Source organism: Nycticebus coucang, chromosome 2 (genome assembly GCF_027406575.1).
Source record: "Nycticebus coucang isolate mNycCou1 chromosome 2, mNycCou1.pri, whole genome shotgun sequence".
NCBI lineage: Eukaryota > Metazoa > Chordata > Mammalia > Primates > Lorisidae > Nycticebus > Nycticebus coucang.
Window position 1 is genome coordinate 102,995,030 of NC_069781.1, and position 19,371 is coordinate 103,014,400.

General features: G+C 41.9%; 1 pseudogene; it reads left to right on the forward strand.

Annotated features, from left to right (window-relative positions):
- LOC128597981 (nucleoporin SEH1-like) lies at nt 1–1,719 on the forward strand (annotated as a pseudogene).
- Nucleotides 1,720–19,371: the final 17,652 nt, after the last annotated feature.

A 19,371-nucleotide genomic window follows, 5' to 3' on the forward strand; every position in this document is an offset into this window, starting at 1 on the left:
ATGAAGGGACCAAGGCCTCTCCAAGGCACTGTAGCACAAGTTTGTCTAAAAGTTCAACTGAAAGGTCCCTTGTTCTCCAGTATGATGCTTCTGGCTCTTTGGTAATACTTCACTTTGGAGAAAAGAAACTGCTCCCTGGGTAAGTAACTTATTAATAGGCAGCTACATCTTAGAGCTGACTAGGGTCTCAACCTTTGGGCTGGGATTATGGGTTCTTATCCCACCTTCTCCCTAGCATAGTGACTCAGATTCCACCCTGATCTCAATTTCTTCTGAACAAGGTGGTTTATACTCAATGCCTTGATTTCCACCTCCCTGCCAGGCCAGACCCATTACTATCTGGATTCTACCATCTGCACATGCACTCCGTGAGGCACCATGGCTTGGTCATCTCCCTGGTTTCTGGACCTACTCCTCCCACCTGTCCTCCACCTGCTCTGGCCTCCTTGATTCACACTCCCTTTCTCTGCCCCTCCCTGCCCCTCCAGTGGCTTCACCTCTCACCTAGATAGCAACGATACCCAACCCTTAGGCATCTTCCAACCTAGACCATCTTATGCACTCCTATAGCTTCAATCACCACTAGGTCCCCAATAACTCCCAAGCCCATCTCTTCCTTCCAGCCTCATTACTGACCTGCAGACCCACAGGTGGCAGTGGTGCACCAGGCACCTCAGGTCCTGCATGTCCAACACCACCCTCACTGAGTGGCTCCATCCCACCCCAGAGTTACTCAACTAGGACACATGGAGGTCACCACCCATTTACCCACCCAAGTAATGTTCACCATGTCTCCAGCTCTACATGCAGGATGGGTGTACAGCAAACAAAACTGAAATGGTTCTTGCCTCCAGGGGACTTTTCAGCCATTCACCTGTCCTGTGCAGTCTATTTCCCTATCTTCTCTAAAATGATCCAGTTTTCTCCATCCCCGTAGCCAGTCAGTCCAAGGCAGTATGCCACATTGGAAAGATTGTGCTAAAGCTCAAATGACAGCTCTGAAATGTATGGCTGTTTGACCTTAGGCAAGTTCCTTCCTCTATAACTTGCCAGATGTTTCCTCATAGGGCTGATAAATAGTACCTACCTCACAGCATTGAGGCAAGCAAGAGTCACTGGGTTAAAAGGACAGCTTTAGCAGATGGTAGAATGTTCCTAACCCATGTGAAATTTCCCCCCAAGCATATGGGTCTTGTGTTAGTAGCCTGTTCAACAAATGGTCTATGTATACAGGAGGCAGCAGATGTTGTGAATCTCAGCCGGTGGTCTCCCTAGCACACAATCTTAGGTAAGCTAAGCTGTCTTATTTCTTGGAACCCTGCAAGCTCTCAGGCTCATTCTCCAATGATAGTTATAGGAAGTGATGACAGTAGTCCCAACACAATGGCCAAGGTTCATATTTTCAAATATAATGAAAACACCAGGAAATGTGCAAAAGCTAAAACTGGATCTTTCCATATTCCAGCAATAGCAACCAAAAATGTGAGAATTTTTACATTAAAGCTTATGAGGAAAGAACTTACCTTCTCTTGTGGGCCAACAAAATTTGAAATCCTTATTGTGGCTCAATTTGATAATCATAATTCTCAGGTCTGGCAAGTGAGATAACACAAACAGTGCTAGCATCTCTGGGAGGTGATCTCGGCTGTATAGACTGTGGGAAGCTAATTATGTGGACAACTGAAGTTTACTGGTATTTTGAAAGGTAATGGAAGCTAAGGGAGAAGGAGGGGTGAGGCTGTTTCTCCTCTTACAAGTGCACACAGGAGTGGAAAGCAAGTTCCTTTTCCCCTTCCCGAGGGCTATTAGGCCTCTCCCAACATGCACCATCCCCTTGATTATTACTGAATGCAGTCCAAACATTTTTTTATGAGACTCTTATTCCGTTGCCCCAGGCTAGAGTGCTGTGATGTCATCATAACTCATAGCAGCCTCAAACACCTGGGCTCAAGTGATCTTCCTGCTTCAGCCTCCCAAGAGTTCTAGGATTACAGGTGTGAGCCACCACACCCATCCAAATTTCTCTTTTTAAGGAAGTATAGTTTTTAAATTTCTAACAAAAGATACAAATGGAACCATTGATTCAGAATATTCTGAAAAAAATTTATATGCCCTCAGTGTGTAGGAAAAGCAGGAATCTAATCAGCTTTTTGACCTTAAAACCTGAGCCACATTTATCTAGTCCCTGTTATGTCCCTAGAACTTTGCTATATATTTTACATACATTACCTTATTTAAGCCATATAGCAACTTCTGTGAGGTAGTTACATTTAACATATAAGCAAACTGAACCTCATACTAATTAAGAAAGTAACTCAATTTGAAAAGCCTCCAAGTGTTAGGGATCAAACCAAAAATAGTCTACGTCAAAAGTTCACACCAATATAATTACATTTGTTATTTCAAGATACCACAATGTTAAAGTAAGGAAATATGAATGGTAAAAGTTTTTCAAAACCAATCTCAAAACCAAGTGTAACAGTTAAAATTTTTTCTTCTGGTCATTCACAGTGGGCCCTACCAGACTGAAGAAAGATATGATATCAGAGCAGCCTGGGTAGCTGGAGCCTAAAGACTGGAACCCAGAGAGCAGGGCCCAAATGGGTTTGCCTTGCCTTTATGTGGCAGGAATACTGGAATGATAGCATTTCAAATAAACCACCTAACAGACAAAAATAAACTATCCAATAAAAAGAGAACGATCACAGAGCACAGCTACTCTTTTGTTTGATTACCACCTGTGGCTCAACTCATCTGTGACTTAGATTGTTTTATATGAAAGTGTGTTTTCACAAAATTGAAAAGAACTGAGAAGACAGAAGCAACATGAAACTTCCCCCTTTTCCCCCACATTCCCAAATCACGTTCAAAGGAAACTGATAAGCCAGGCTCAAGAAGAGGGAAAAAAGGGAAAACAGACCCAGCCACTGCACAGCTGCCTTTTGCTATCAGCTGGCAGCAATCACTTTTTTTTCTCCTTTATCTCAAAAAAAATCCCCAAACCTCAGACATCAACACTTCTTCTTTCCTTCTTTAGTGATCTGTGCCCTTTCCTCTCTGGGAAGGTAAAATAATATTTTTACTTCTTTCTACCCTAATCTTTATGTCGAGAATTTTTTTTCAGATTGTGCTACAAGTTCCCACCCTAACGTTTGCAAAGATACCTCATCTTGCAAACAGAAGCTGGCGAACCTTGAGACTGGGAGCACAGGGCCCATGGTACATTACATCCAAACTGGTTATTTACTCATTCAACAAATATTAATGCATTGCTGACCAGTCACAAGTTACCCAGTAACATGAATATTTTCTGTGAAAATTGCTGATCAACAACGTATTAAGATGTTAGAGGTGCTAAATGATTCTATATTATAAGCAGCTAAGAGATGGGGCAGGGAGAAAAAACAGGCTGAATTTGGGACAAGTTGGAATTAAGACTGAGAGAAATAAATCAGGGAACAGCTTCTATGTCAATACATCATTGGCAATTTACACAGAAAATATCCATGTTACTGCATAACTTATGATTGGTCAGAAATGTGTTAATTTAGCACTCAGAAGGGAGGAAACTGAAATTATTTGACTTGACCAAAGTTCATAGTGGCAAAGCAGGATTCCAGTTAATGTCCTCTCTTAACCAATGAGCTCATTCACTGCCCATGACTATCATCATGGGTCAATACAAAGGAACATAGATGAGTACTTTTCTCATGTATTTATCAGAAAGTAATTTTTTTACTTTTAAAAGAAATAATTGCAGTAAAATATACGTAACATAAAACTTAACACTTAACATAAAATTTTAAGTGTATAGTTCTGTGGCATTAAGTACATTCATGATGATACATAATTATCATCACTGTCTGTCTCCAGAACTTTTCATCATTACCAACTGAAACTCTAAACCCATTAAACACTGACTCTTTGCATTAGTCTATTTTGCATTGCTCTAATGGAAATACATGAGACTGGATAATTTATAAAGAAAAGAGGTTTATTTGGGTCATGGTCCTACACACTACACAAGCATGATGCCAGCATGATTCTGGTAAGGGCTTCAGGGAGCTTCCATCATGCAGAAGGTGAAGGGGAAAGAAGTGTATCACGTGGAGAGCCAGGAAGCAGGGGAGAGAGAAGGTGGCACCAGGCTCCTTTAAACAACAAGCTCTATCATGGACTAATAAAGCAAGAGCTCACTTGTTAATGTGGGACAGCACCAAGCCATTCATGAGGGATTTACTCCCACAACTGGAACACCTCCGCAGGCCCCACCTTCAATACCAGGGATGGAGTTTCAACATGAGACCTGAAGGGTTCATATGTCCAAACTACATCATTCCTCATTCCCTCTCCCTCCATACCCTGACAACCACCATTCTTCTGTCTCTATGAATTTGACTATTCCAGGTAGTCAAAATTAACAAAAGTGGAATTACAAAAGTGGAATCCTATCAGTAGGTGTCTTTTTGTAACTGGCTTATTTCATTCAGCATAACACCTTCCAGGTTTCTCCATGTTGTAGCATATGGCAGAATTTCCTTCCTGTTATGACTGAATAATATCCCAACACATGTGTATACTGCATTTTGCTTGTCCATTCACTGGTAGATAGGGGTGTAAGTTGCTCCCACCTTTAGGCTATTGTGAAGTGCTGCTGTGAACACAGATGAAAGTACTATTTTTGAGGGTGAGCCAGTGAGCATCCCACATTTTAGCTGCACATACCACGGTAAGAGAAACACCCAATTGCCAGAGACTGCATCTTAGATTGCAAAGACTTTGGATGGTTTCTGTCTTCTCCATGACTTTCTTCAGATGTCTCCACCCTTCCTCATACACCCCAGTAACTGTCGGCTTCACCTCTCCCCTTGGTTACCCCCACAGCTTCAACCAGGACTGGTCCATTAAGGAATTTGCATTTCTGAAACCAAGGAAGCCCTCAGCTCCAGAGCAGCCCCTAATCAATGCAGGCACCTGAGTGATGAAAGTGCCCGGAAGCCCTCAGCTGCAGCTGAGCAATGATGCCCAGAGCTCCTGTGGCATCTGTCCCTGCTGAGCTCCCCATGCTCAGTTACTCCCAGGTAACTCCAGCTAACTAATGACTTCTAGCAACTGGGAGTAACCTGAGCCCACTACTGGGAAGTCGAGCACAGACTGTGTTTCTGGGGTCAAAAGCAACTGCCTGAAGAGGACGAACTGGGGGCTGACCTGGGTCTGGCTCCTGCCTGTTCCTTTCTGTTTCTTGATGCCTCCAGCCCAGAGCCTGGGACAAGGAGAACTTCAGATAAGACCTTCAGATAACTGCCTTGGAAAACATTCCCCTGATGCACTGATAAGAAGGAAAATCTCATACCTGTGGTGGCTGCGGGGGAAATGAACGTCCTGGAGCCACCATGTCTGGCTAGAACAGAATCACTCAGCTAGTGGGGACAGTGTGGCATTGTAAGACTGGACTGCAATGTGATCATTAATTTTGCTTTGCATCGAAGAAAAGATACACTTTTGCCTATCTCCTTCATAAATATTTTTAATACTTTTGACACTATATCGACAAGTGATAAGTGGAGTATGCTATTCAATAAGCTTTAATATTTTTTGACGGTAAGTTCCATGCCCATGTGAATTTCTACCAATATATTTACTTTAGATTGTGAAATTTGGTCACAAAAATATAATAAAAATTTTTATGTTCCTGGCTACTGTTTATATTAATTTGGCATTATAGAAGGCCCACTGGGAAACTATAAGGTGTATTTTATTTATACTTTTGTGGATGTATTACATTTTCTTTTTTTTTTTTTTTTTTAGAGACAGAGTCTCACTTTATCACCCTCAGTAGAGTGCTGTGGCATTACATCCCACAGCAACCTCCAACTCCTGGGCTTAGGAGATTCTCTTGCCCTTGCCTCCCCAGTAGCTGGGACTACAGGGGCCCACCATAATGCCCAGCTATTTTTTTTTTTTTAAATCCTTTTTTTTTTTCAGTTCTTTTTTTTTTTTTTTTTTTTGTGGTTTTTGGCCAGGGCTGGGTTTGAACCCGCCACCTCCAGCATATGGGACCAGCGCCCTACTCCTTGAGCCACAGGCGCTGCCCCCAGCTATTTTTTGTTGCAGTTTGGCCGGGGCGGGGTTCAAACCCGTCACCCTGGTATATAGGGCCAACACCCTACCCACTGAGCCATAGGCACTGCCCATAAAATAGCTGGGTCCTCAATCATTTTCAGGCTCAACTTTTTAAAAAGCCATTAGGAAAAGAAATACAAAGGTGATAAAGGAAAAATCAACAATGCCACAGCCCAAAAGCTCCCACAGAAAATCTATAGCTGGACCTTAGACGTAGTCACTGATATGAAGGAGCCCTAGGGGTGGAAATCCACAGCTCCCAGGCCTTAAGACTGGCCACTTTTCACTATGTAGACAGGTGATGACATAGTCCAGGGAACCTGTCCCACGAAAGCCAGTCAGGCTTCTCTGAGATCAAGATTCGAAAAGTTTATGGGTTTAAAGACAAAAATGAGAAACTAAATAGATAACATTTTATTTTTTCAAATGAGCATAAACTATAAAGATGACTATTGCCTAGAGAAATCTAGGGGGAAATATTTTATTTTTATTTAGTTATTTTTTGTTATTGTTGGGGATCATTGAGGGTTCAATGAGCCAGGTTATACTGCTTGAGTTTGCTGGGCGAAGTCCCTCTATCAATAGTGTCCTGCTCCCAAGGGATGTGTCACACATCATGGCCCCATTCACCACCTCCCTCTTTCTCCACTCCCACATTTCCTCTCCCCCACCATGTACTAGCATCAATTGTCCTCATATCAGAATTGAGGACATTGGATTCTTGCTTCTCCATTCTTGTGATGCTTTACTAAGAAGAATGTATTTCAAATCCATTCAAATTAATATAAAAGATGTTAAGTCACCATCCTTTTAGTGGCTTTATAGTATTCCATGGTATACATATACCATAGCTTGTTAATCCTGGGGAAAGATTTTTTTATTTCATGGCAGAAACATTTTATTTGTTCCCAAATGTTTTGTTTATCTGTACATACAGATATAGCTAATATTGTGATTGAATTGTAACTTTTCTATAACAGGCAAAAGAATGGTAATAGCAGATTCCTATTTGGTTGTGGTGCCTTTCAAGCGAGTGAGACTTGTCAGTTACACATCACAACCCTGGCAATGCTTTTTTTCGTAATAAAATTAGCCCTTTAAAACACTTGTATTAAACATGTTGTTAAACCATTATTATTGTAGTTAAAATCACATTTGAGAAGAAAGAAGGAAGGGAAAGAGGAAGGAAGGAAGGTCCCTAACTACAAGCTTCAGAATTTTTTTCTGCAGTGTTTATTAAGGCTCACTTTGTGACCAGCCAGATTCCCTGGTAGTTTGTCTTTTACTCTATAAATAAAGGGGATTTAACTGAGCAACACTATTAACACTATTGGGCTCCAAGGATCATGAGATAATAGCACCTAAGATCTCATGGCAATTTAGAGATCATGAATAGGAGGCAACTAGAGGCTGGATATGGCTATTCTTGGTCACAGAGCCACTAACTGGGTCCTTGAAGATGCCAACAGCTGAGGGATCACTGTCCTTGGACAGTTTCTAGTCTGCCCAGCCCACATTATAAGCCAGGTCCATGAGCACCACAAGTGGGGGAGATGAGAGAGGGAAGTCATGAGTCTCTCCAGAGTAGGACACAGATGTATGTTGGTCCCAGAATTAATGCCAGTGTCCTCAGTAGTTGTGGGGTCTGTGTTCACAGAGACTGAACCCACAGGGGCTGTGACTCTGAAGGTGTGCATAGGGCTCTGCACCATCTCCAGGCTGGCCACCTGGCTCCTGTTCTCCAAGGACCTCTGGGATTGATGCCATTATCTGTTAGTAAAACAAAGTCCCTACCCATGTGGAACCTTCACTAATGAATTTATTATTTTATCTTTTTTGTTTGTTTGTTCTGAGATAGTCTCATTATGTCGCCCTCAGTAGAGTGCCATGGCATCAAAGCTCACAGCAATCTCAAACTCTTGGGCTTAAGCGATTCTCTTGCCTCAGCCTCCCAAGTAGCTGGGACTACAGGGGCCTGCCACAATGCCTGGCTATTAAACAACATTTGTCATTGTTGTTTAGCTGGCCCTGGGTGGGTTCAGACCCACCAGCCTGGTTGTATGTGGCTGGTGCCATAACCACTGTGCTACAGGTGCTGAGCCACATTATTTTATCTTTGAAGTTGTTACCCTTATGATCACCACTGGCATTTCCTGATTTGAGAACACTGGTGTGAAGTCTCTGTCTATGTGAGGCATGTTGCGCAACTGTTCTGCTTCTGACAGGCTGAAGAAAAACTTAGCCATGAAGGGTAGGTAGACATGCTTCACTCAGCCTATGAGAGAAGGGGGAGCAAGTGTGGCAAGTCTGCACAAGCCATAAGTCCCTACACCTTTATACCCCAGGGAATGAAAGAGTGTGTATGCTTTGGAAATGACAAAGATTATATTGTGCATTTTACAAGACAAAGGTAGTTTTTCCAGACTATTAGCTGCTGATTTTTCAAGGGCATATGAAAAGCAATCATTTTTCCAGATGGATAGAGGAGAGAGGTACATTTGCTGAAGCCAAGGTTCAGATACTTAACTGTTGCTATCCACAAAACACTTGCCTATGTGTTCACCTTGATAACACGGGAATTCAGTGAACTTATGATCAGGCTCTGTCTTTATGGTGCCATGAAAGACAAATCCTATTCGTTCAAGGATAGGATTTGATGTCCAAGCTCATTATGCATTATTAACTTCTTTATGGTGTTGGGACACCAAAGAGAGATTCTATTAAGCAGCAGAAAGTGCAAAACAGAATCAGTGGGATATTGTAATCAGGTGAAGGAGGAACTAAAGTGTTAGGGAAAAGACCTACAGATGATGAAGAAAAAAGATAACATCCAGTGGAGATGCTACAGAAACTCCTGGAGAGGGGCCTTGTGGCCACAAGCTGGGAAGGGAACTCGGAAGAAGAAAGAGCAGCCAATGTTTCCTTCTAGGGAGAGATAAGGTCCAAAACCCTCCTTGGGGATAAGGTATAAATAAACCCTTTAAGGAACAGAAATTTGTTGATTATCTATGGATTTTCATCACTCATACACACTCCCCACTCCTGAATTAAGTGTTACACATTTACATGAATATATCTTTGCCTATGGAGTTTTTTAATGTTATCACCTCAATGTCATTCACCAAATTCTAGTGTTTCTTCATTTTCACAAGAAAGCAAACCAAATTTCCATTGTAGGAATTCTCACTTTGAGGCAAATTGAATGGTTTTATACAAGAAGCCTTTTCATTTCTACCTCTAGGCTTGAAAATAAAAACAAGAATAAAAATTAAAAACTGAGCAGAGGCATCAGTAGTCCCACACTCTAGGAGAGAAAGAGAGAGAGTCCAGACTAATTACTAAACAAACAAGAACACAGGCTTCTAACTCCCCTTCACCTCTGCACACCACTGTTTTGGATGTCGGTAACGAAATGAAATCCTGACCACTTCATCCCTGATATCCATTCCTTCAGCCATTAGTCCCTGGTAGGGCTTGTCCCACTCCTCCTCCAAGACAAGACCTGAGATCACGTTCCCCCTCCAGCATCTCTCCCCCACAAAACAATCTTCTTTCAAATCCAATTTATGATTTTCATTTTCCTGTCAGACTTTACCTTGGAGCACATGTCACTTTTGATCCATAATCCTTATTTGTCATCATTATTACCATCTTATAAGATGAATTTCTCATCATCCCTTCCCAACCTATTCATCATATCCTTCTGGAGGGGACAGTTAAAGTCATTTACTTACAAGATTTTTTGGGGGGGGGGGAGGGGAAGAGAGTCTCAGGCTGTTGCCCTGGGTAGAGTGCTGTGATGTCACAGCTCACAGCAATCTCAAACTCTTGCACTTAAGCGATTCTCTTGCCTGAGCCTCCCAAGAAGCTGGAACTACAGGTGCCCGCCACAACACCCAGCTATATTTTTGTTGCAGTTGTCGTCGTTTTGTTCAAACCCGCCCACTGCAGTGTATGTGGCTGACCCGCTGCCAACTGAGCTACGGGCGCCACCTCCTTACAAGATTTTTTAAACAACTTTCTTCATACAGGGCAATGGATATTTACACTCAGAGGATCTACACATCCAAAAAGGTCCATCTTTTTGCCCTGGCAGGCATAGGGTTTCTAAATTCTGGTCCATTTTTCTCAATGAGCTCAAAATGCTAGACAGATTTCCTTTCTTTTCTAAGTAAGCTCTTCTTTCTCTTTGCATATTTTCTCCTTGTCCATATAATTCTGGAGTTTCATCAGGATATTTCTAGGTGAATGTGTTTGCTTTTGTTTTTCATTAATGCAACCCTGGGGATCAGTGGTTGTATTTAATCTAAAGACAAGGTTTTCTTAGGTTAGGAAAATTTCCTCTTCATATATGCTGAACCATCACTTTTCTTCCACCTGTTCCTTTTTCACTTCTGACTCTCCCACTACTCACATTTATCACGGGGTCTAAACTTTCACTCCTGGTTTCCTTTGTGTTATTGTTCAGTTTTATCCTCCATAATAGCTTTCCGGACCTCATCAGTAACCACTCTCTTTTTTGGTTTATATCCTGATTTCTTTACGATTTCAGAAATCACATTTTTTTAAATGCCAGATTTTCTCTACAGTGACGTCTCCTTGACAGTTGTCATTGTTCTTTTGTACAGATTCTCTTCGGGCTCTGCCCATGAACAGCCTCACACTATCTGCATCAGAATTGACTGGGATGATGTCTGCTTAGAAAGCAATGGTGCATTTTCACAATAAGCACACAGCTTTTACCCAGCTCATGGGGCTGACGGAGATAAGGGGAGAGGGCTAAAATTAGGGCAACCTTGGTGCAGTCACTGAATGGGAATGTGTAGCTTAGTCTTCCTCCCACATGCTGCTGGGTCCCTTTGAACCACCATCTTTCATTTGGTAGTTTATTTCCACACACCTACAAACGCCAGGTAGTTTAAACTACCATCTTTCATTTGGTAGTTTATTTCCGCACACCTACAAACGCCAGGTAGTTTAAACTACCATCTTTCATTTGGTAGTTTATTTCCACACACCTACAAACGCCAGGTAGTTTAAACTACCATCTTTCATTTGTAGTTTATTTCCGCACACCTACAAACGCCAGGTAGTTTAAACTACCATCTTTCATTTGTAGTTTATTTCCGCACACCTACAAACGCCAGGTAGTTTAAACTACCATCTTTCATTTGGTAGTTTATTTCTGCACACCTACAAATGCAGGATGTGCCTCAGAATGTAGAAACTGTCAGCGGAAGCCTACCTGATTCTACTGTGGGCTGGGCTGACAGCAAACTGTTCTCTCAGCTGAGGGGCAGGGAGGTGACTGCTGTCCTTCCCTGACTGTCTGGGGCCGAGAGCAGGCCTCTGCCACCTGAGGTTGTGAGCATCTCAGAGGAGAGGAGCCAGGGTCAGCATGCCTGACAAGTTGCCCCTGTGCCCCTGGCACAGCGGGCAGGAGCATGTCCTTCCTGAGTGGATTTACAGTCCACTGTTCTTGGTCACTGCCCCAGCCCAGAGGAGAGGCCAGATTCTCCTGTGCTTCCAGCCATGTCCTCCACCTGGTCCTCGGAGAATAAAGCGCCAATCTGCTCTCATCTGCATAGCTCTCGGAGATCTTGCAGTTTTAGACAAACCTCAAGTTCTTGGGGTATTCTGAAAAGGAAGTTGAAAGGGAGCGATGATCAGGAGAGGGCACAAAGGCTGCCATCAGTCCTCCCAGAACCTGGAGCTGCCTTCCAGTGGCTCCATGGCCCCACAACCACTCCTTTATCCAGCCCTGGTGACCCCCTTACCACAGCGCGACTGTCCATCTACTCTCCCGGGAGTGATGGGCTCAGACCTGGGAATATTTCATTTGCCTGTGTTTTTTCCCACATGCCTCATGATTATATCAAATCTAAGTAAAAACTGGACATGTTTAAGAAGTGTGGGAAGTGTTTTTGATTTATTGCTAGAGTCAAAGCTATGAACATTTTTTTCTCTTTCACTTTATCTTTCTTCCAGTTATAGAAACAATATGTGCCTAGTGAAAAAACAATACTTCTTTAAATTGTACCCAACATGAGTGGAATTACAGAGAAAACACCTGCACACTGAGGTCAAATTAGGTATGGGGTTCTTTATTGACCAGCTGATGGAGAAGGATTCACAACCAAAAATTCTTGGCCACACATAACAAAGGAAGGGAGTTTTTATATCTTTCTTTCAGTTGGGGCGGGGGAGAGGGGTGGAATACCTAAGGCAGAGCAGTTTACAAAAGTGAGACTTTACAAGGTTAGATCTGTAAGGTAGGGGGTTGGGTAGTTACAAGGGGAGCTAGATGTGTGAAGATAGCAATGTGGTTTTACAAGGGTCTGTAACTCTGAGCTAATCCCTCTATCTCTGCCAGGTATGTTTGTTTAACAACCCTTGTTTAATTACCTGTTTCTGCAAGGCTTATGTGCTCAGGGGCAGGTAGTGATGAGGAGGGGAGGGGAAAGTAAGTGCAAGATGGGGTCTGTCTGGCCTTTCATGTATAAAGAAAAGAATAAAAGTCTCCTATTTGCTCACACCTTTGAGATAACAACCATTAACAAACTTGGTGTATAACCTTCCATTTTGTGATATATATATGTATAATATGTAATGTACATAGTTCATGTACGTATATATACATATATAATTTAATGTACATAGTTCATATTGATATGTACATAAATAGATGTTTATTTTATCAAAGCGAGTGTATATAATTCTTTTTCCTACTTGCAGTATTTTATGGAACATACACTCATAGACCTTCCTCAACTACTTTTTAGTGGCTGCCTAAGTAGAAACTGTTACATTAGTAGGATTTGCAAGCCATACTTTTCCTGTTATCAATTTAGGGTTTGCTGGCATTTCCCAAAGCTGCCCGGTACCAAATGATGCTGCCCTTTTAAGTCCAAGTAAGGTAACAAGAATAAGTCCAACGACTCTTACAAAAGGGGCTGATCCAGGCCTCCCACTGGCCAACAACTGGGAGGGTCTGGGCACCAAATGGAACCCCCAATAGATATCATGAAAACTATTTTCTCTCACCCTCATTCCTAGCTCTTATCTGTCAGGGAAAACAAGAAGCTATTGCCCAAAGATAGCTGGGAGTTATAGAACTAAACACATTAGATTTGGAAGTTTGTGGACTTTAAACACACTCCCTCAGCTAAAAGTTTGCTTGACATATCCAACCATCTATAGCAACAGATTGTAAAGTTGCATCATAATTCCTTTAACAAACTTCCTGTCATTAGACTTTAGCTGGTCTCTAATTCTTCTCCATGATTAGAAACACTGTTCTGACTTATGCATCTATATCCACTTATTGATCATTTTTGTAGGATTAATTTCCAGAAATGGGATTTCTATGTTACCTTGCTATATAAAGTGTTAATATATATATATTTCCAAATTTCCCCAAAAAAATATTTTCTTTAATTGCATAAGAGAAAAAGAATAACTTGTTATGGCCTTTTTGAAAGGTAGTCTGAGGTTATGACCCAAAATATGAGGGCCTGTGCTCACTGACCCAGCAATTCCATTTTTAGGAATCTGTCATTCAGAAATAATTGCACCAGAAGCTGTTTACTGTGAAGCTACTGAAGCTTCATCTTCAGGGCAACTCACGTGCATGGATGCTTTATATTTTTAATTGCATAATCATATTCCTAAGAAGAACTCCAATATTCTACAAGGTAAGTACCCACAAAACCTGCATCTACCTGTGACTTATACATTGTACATAAAACTGTAAGTATATGTACAATAATTACTTTTAAAAACATAAAGCCTAGAATAAGGAAATTCCACGCTATTGCTCAGGGTTTCTCAAGCATGGCACTACTGACTTTTGATCTCAATAATTCTTAGGGGGCAGGGGGGGCTGTCCTGTGCATTGTTAGATACTTAGCAGCATCTCTGGTCTCTTCCTTCTTCCAAAATAATGCCCGTCTTCCACAAAGATCATTATAACCAAACTGCTATAGTTAGAATGTTTGTCCCCTCTAAATCTTGTGTTGAAATTTGATCCTCAGTGTTAGAGGTGGGCCTAATGGAAGCATTTTCGTCAAGGGGGTGGATCCCTCATGAACAGATTAATGCCCTCTTTGGTGGGGGGCGGGGAGTGAGTGAGTTCTCACTCTGTTAGTTCCCATGCAAGTCTGGCACTTTCTCTCTCTCTCTCTCCATGTGATCACTACAGATGCCAGCTCCTCTTGTCTTCTACCATCAGTGGAAGCAGCCTGAGACCCTCACCAGAACAGATGCTAGTACCATGCTTCTCGTTCAGCCTGCAGAACCGTGATCCAAATAAACCTCTCTTCTTTATGAATTACCTAGCCTCAGGCATTTCCTTATAGCATCACTAAACACACTAAGAAACAAACCAAGGCAGACTATACCACTGTTATATTGAAAGGAACACCATCATTACATAAGTGTTGACATTGGAAAAAAGCACAAACATGCACTATATTTAAAGGACAAAAGCAAGTTGAAGATCTTCACAGGGAGTAAGAGTTCACTCCCTAAGAATAACACATGTGTGCGTGGACCTACATTTGTACGTATCTGTGCACAGAAAACCACTAAAAGTGTACAAAATATGCCCTGGGTAATGGTTACATCTGGGGAGGGGAGTGAGCTGGTGCAGAGTGGGAGGAAATGGTGGTGAAGAGAAATGTCCATGTCTAACTCTAAACACATCTATATTGTTTCTATCTTTTACTCCAGAGAAGTATTCTTTTACTTCACATTCAAAAAGTAAAGCAACTTATTTCCTGGAAGTGAATTAAAATGATGGCGCATGCTTTTTAACTGAGGACCCCACCAGCAGTGTTGAGAGCACCTGTTTCCCCATATACATCGTCACAAACACGGGGTGTCATCACTCTCTTTATTAACTAGTACCATAAAATATTTTATTGTTTTACTTTACAATTCTTTAGTAATGATTTGATTTTTTAAGTATTTATTAACTCTCTGCATTTCTCCTAAGACTGCAGGCTCTGTTCTTTGCCCATTGTTCTTAAGTTACCTTTTGCTCACTGACATTAACTCTTCATCTATTGTGTATGAGGCATGTATATTTACAGGAAAAAAAGGAGAGAAAAAGGGAGAGGCTTCAACAACAAAGGAGGCCCTATATATTTTTTTTAAAAGGTCAATCATATTTCATTTTAAATTACAATATTGGATACTGGACCATCGGGACACAATAAAGACGAAGTTTGCCTTGAATTATGATATGTACTCACATTTATTTATTTACTTTATTTATTTATATAGATATATATATATATATATATATTTTTTTTTTTTTTTGCAGTTTTTGGTCAGGGCCAGGTTTGAACCCACCACCTCTGGTATATGGGGCCGGCACTCTATTCCTTGAGCCACAGGCACCACTCTGTTCTCACATTTAAATATCGAGTTATGTTCATTTTCTTATTGTTTAATTAACAAACATTTTAAATAGCCCCTACACCAGGAAAAGTGTCAGGCTTTTATGGGTATAAAAGTGGAGTCTTAGGGAGGCGCCGGTGGCTCAAAGGAGTAGGGCACTGGCCCCATATGCCAGAGGTGGTGGGTTCAAACCCAGTCCCGGCCAAAAACTGCAAAAAAACAAAAAAAGTGGAGTCTTAGATTCATGGACTTATAAGTCGTTAGGAGTCGTAGGAAACACATTTCAATCTGCTCAGTTTATAGAAGAGACAACGGAAGTTCTGGGAGGTCAAATACCTACACAACCTCACAGTTAGGGACTCACCTCCAAATAGGAGCAGATATTTGGGAGGCCCCAGGCCCTCATCACTGCGCCTGTTGGAGGTTGAGAGTTCACCTCTGGGCTGTTTGTTCAGTGGACCTTGTTCCATTTACTAAGCAGAACTAACAAGTTCGGCTGAGTCAAGGGGAGAGCAAGAAAGTGGGGGAGTGGAAAATAGCTGGGACTCCAATATAGCAGAATAGAAGGAGAGTTTGTATTTAAAGTGATGAAAAAGAGTAAAGGAAAGCAGAGATAAGCATAGAATTTTCCAGAGAGTGGAAAGGGTCCCCTTTGCGAGTGAGAGGAGACTCCGCGCAAAAATGATGCACCACTGTGAGTACTTTCATCCCGATTCCTCCCACATTCATCTCTGAGAATTCCCACTGGTCCCCTCAGGCCTTCTGGCATGCTGTCCTGGTTCCACTGGTTGTGGATTACCCCGGTTGTCACATAAATCCAATTTTCTTTACTCTGTACCAATTATTATTAACTGTTATTTTACTAGTGACAGTATGGTGTCTGTTAGTCTTCAGATGTTTGTGGCAACCATGGCATGCATTTTTCTGTGCCAGGGATCCTTATCTTTGTTTCATGGAGGGCATCATTCGCTGGCTAGAGGACATGGGTCACAGGCTAGACGTTACATTTCGCAGGAACAGCACATATATGGTTAACTAGATCACACTCACCCCAAATCCCTCGTTTTGTTTCAGAGCCCTTCCAACTTTCTTGTCCAGTAAGCCGTGATTCTCTCCCACCTCCCTGTAGTTCCTTTAACCTCCTTCCATCCCTAATCAGCACCTATCTTCTTATCATTTATTCAACAGATGCTCACCTTACCCATACTGAGCACAGGCAGCTATGTCACATACAAATATGTGCCATGTATTTTGGAATATTCATATGAATGTTTTCAGAGGAACTTTTATTGCACAAAGTCAGGCAAGAACAAAAAGCATAATGAAATAAAAACTTGTCTCGGCAGCCAGGATGCTGACTTGAATTTAGGACTTTCTGGTTATTTCTAGTTTCCTATTGGACCATCCTTGCCGATGTTAACAAAGCTCCTACTTAAGCAGCAGGCTGCACTGCCTTTTCTACTTTCTACAAAACAATCTGTCAATCAAATGCAGCAGATATGTTCTTAATAGATTTCATTCTATTATTTGCTTTAACAGCAAATACAAACGTGCAAATAAATAAACATACAGTTTAATACCAGGTTCATCCATGTTTCAGATTGGATAATTAGGAACCCCACTGCACACACTCTAACACATCTGACGCGGCTGTTCTAGCACTGCCAGGGTTCTGGGAGCACCTGACACACAGCACCAGGGACAAGAAGAACAGCCCCCATTTGTAAGTGCTTTGACCTTAAGTGATACCACTCTCAGCAGCCTTTTGCTTTTCATACTTGGATGAGTTCTGACATGAATGTTCAAAATCTGACACCAAAATTGTCTGTAGTCAATTAAAATATGTTAAGACTCTAATCTTGCTGTCAGAGCTGTCACAGAAAGGCCTGGAAAAAAAGGGGGAAATGTTTTATGAGTTGTCTCTTTAAACCCCTTACCCTTTTTCCTTTTTTGAGGAATTAAAACCTGCATTCCTGCCAAAGACCAGTAATCAGAGGGGTAGAGGAGTGGTCTTTTTTTAACTACAGGAGATGGCTTGATGGAATTGTCTGGGCAAAGGCAAGAGGTCATCATCACTGAGATAAGGTCACTCAGGACCACCAACCAGAGTTAAACAGCAACAGCCCAAAGCTGAAAACCCCCTTTAAAAGCTCTGTATTTCTGCTTAAAGAGAAGAAAATGGTTCCTTAAGACAAGAGTATGCTGTCCTCCTCATTCGCCAGCAAATTAATATTTAAATGTCTCTGTCCTTTTCCTTAAACTGCTTGTCCTCCATCTCTGTTCCGCCTCTGGGACAAGTACTGAACATTCGCTAGCAGAGCCACTTTCACAATATCCATCTGAAGTCACTGAAGCTGCCAGTGTCCTTTGGATGGGCAGTCATTATTAATATGGGTTCTGCGACCACCAGGTCTGAGATAGCACAAACACACTCCAGGCCACACCTCCCACCCTGGGGGAACTGTGAGGAGCACTGCGGGGAGAGGACATTGTCAAAGAAATGGCTCCCTTTCTATTTCTGAACTCCCCTTGCAAGCATTCCCTCCTGGACAATAATCCCCAAACCTGCATTCTGTCAGAGGCAGCCTCCCTGTCTGAGGCACAGGCTTAGGTAGAGTGGGTCTTAAATAATCTCCAGAAGGCCACACCTTCCAGGTATCAGCAGGAGGTGGCAAACTTTTCTATAAAGGCACGTCTCTACTTAATTCCACCTTAGTGTCTTCATGGATGGGCACAGCTGTGTCCACTAAGACCTTACTTACCACAAGTGGTGTTACAACTAAAGCCAGGTGTTCACACAAAAACTTGCACACAAATTTCCATTGCAGCATTATTCACCATAACCAAAAAGTGGAAACAACTCAAATGTCCATCAATAAAATCTGATATACTCATGCAAGGGAATGTTATTCGATCATAAAAATGAATACAGTTCTAACATGTGCTGCAGCATGGATGAACCTTGAAAATATTCTGCTAAGGGAAAGAAGCTAGAAACAAAAGGTCACATATCTTATGATTTCATTTTTATGTTACCCAGGTAACAGTTTATCTAGACATTCCTGTGGCCAGCTTTCTCTAGCCGTCAGTCACCAGGTGCATCCAGACCTCAGCAGGTGTGGGTGCAGGGCTGGCACCCTGTGCCTTGGACACAGCTGGCATAACAATGGAGGCAATGGGGGTAGAAGATGTTCCCTGGGAAGGCCTACTAGCTGTTGTCCAGGCTGTCTTGACTGTATTTTATTTCCTGTATCATTGATGCGCTGATCTTGGAGATCCCCAGGCTTAGCTAATTTCTATAGATGTCACAGGAAGTGACATCTGCAAGTACACCTTTGATATGCAGACCAGCCAGTCCTCAACTCTCATCCCACTTCCTGTGACAGAGGTAAAGGTCTATAATGTAAAATGTATTATGAGTTGTCCCTTTAAAACCCCCACACTTTTTGATAATTAAAACCTGCATTCCTTGGGCGGTGCCTGTGGCTCAGCGGGTAGGGCGCGGGTCCCATATGCCAGAGGTGGTGGGTTCAAACCCAGCCCCAGCCAAAAAAATAAAAATAAATAAATAAAATAAATAAATAAATAAATGTTAAAAAAAAAAAAAAACCTGCATTCCTATCCCAGGCTAACAAAATATGATATAATATAATAACAGAACATAAAAATGCTTTTTGTTCTTTGTTTTCTAGTATCTTAACCCACAGGAGATGGCTCAACTGAATTGTCCAGAGGTCACAAGATCATCTCCACCAAAGATGAAGTCCACCAAGACCACTAGCTACAGTTAAAGAATAGTCCCAAGCCACAACATGTGACACTGTTGTTGAGCCCAACCTCTTAAGA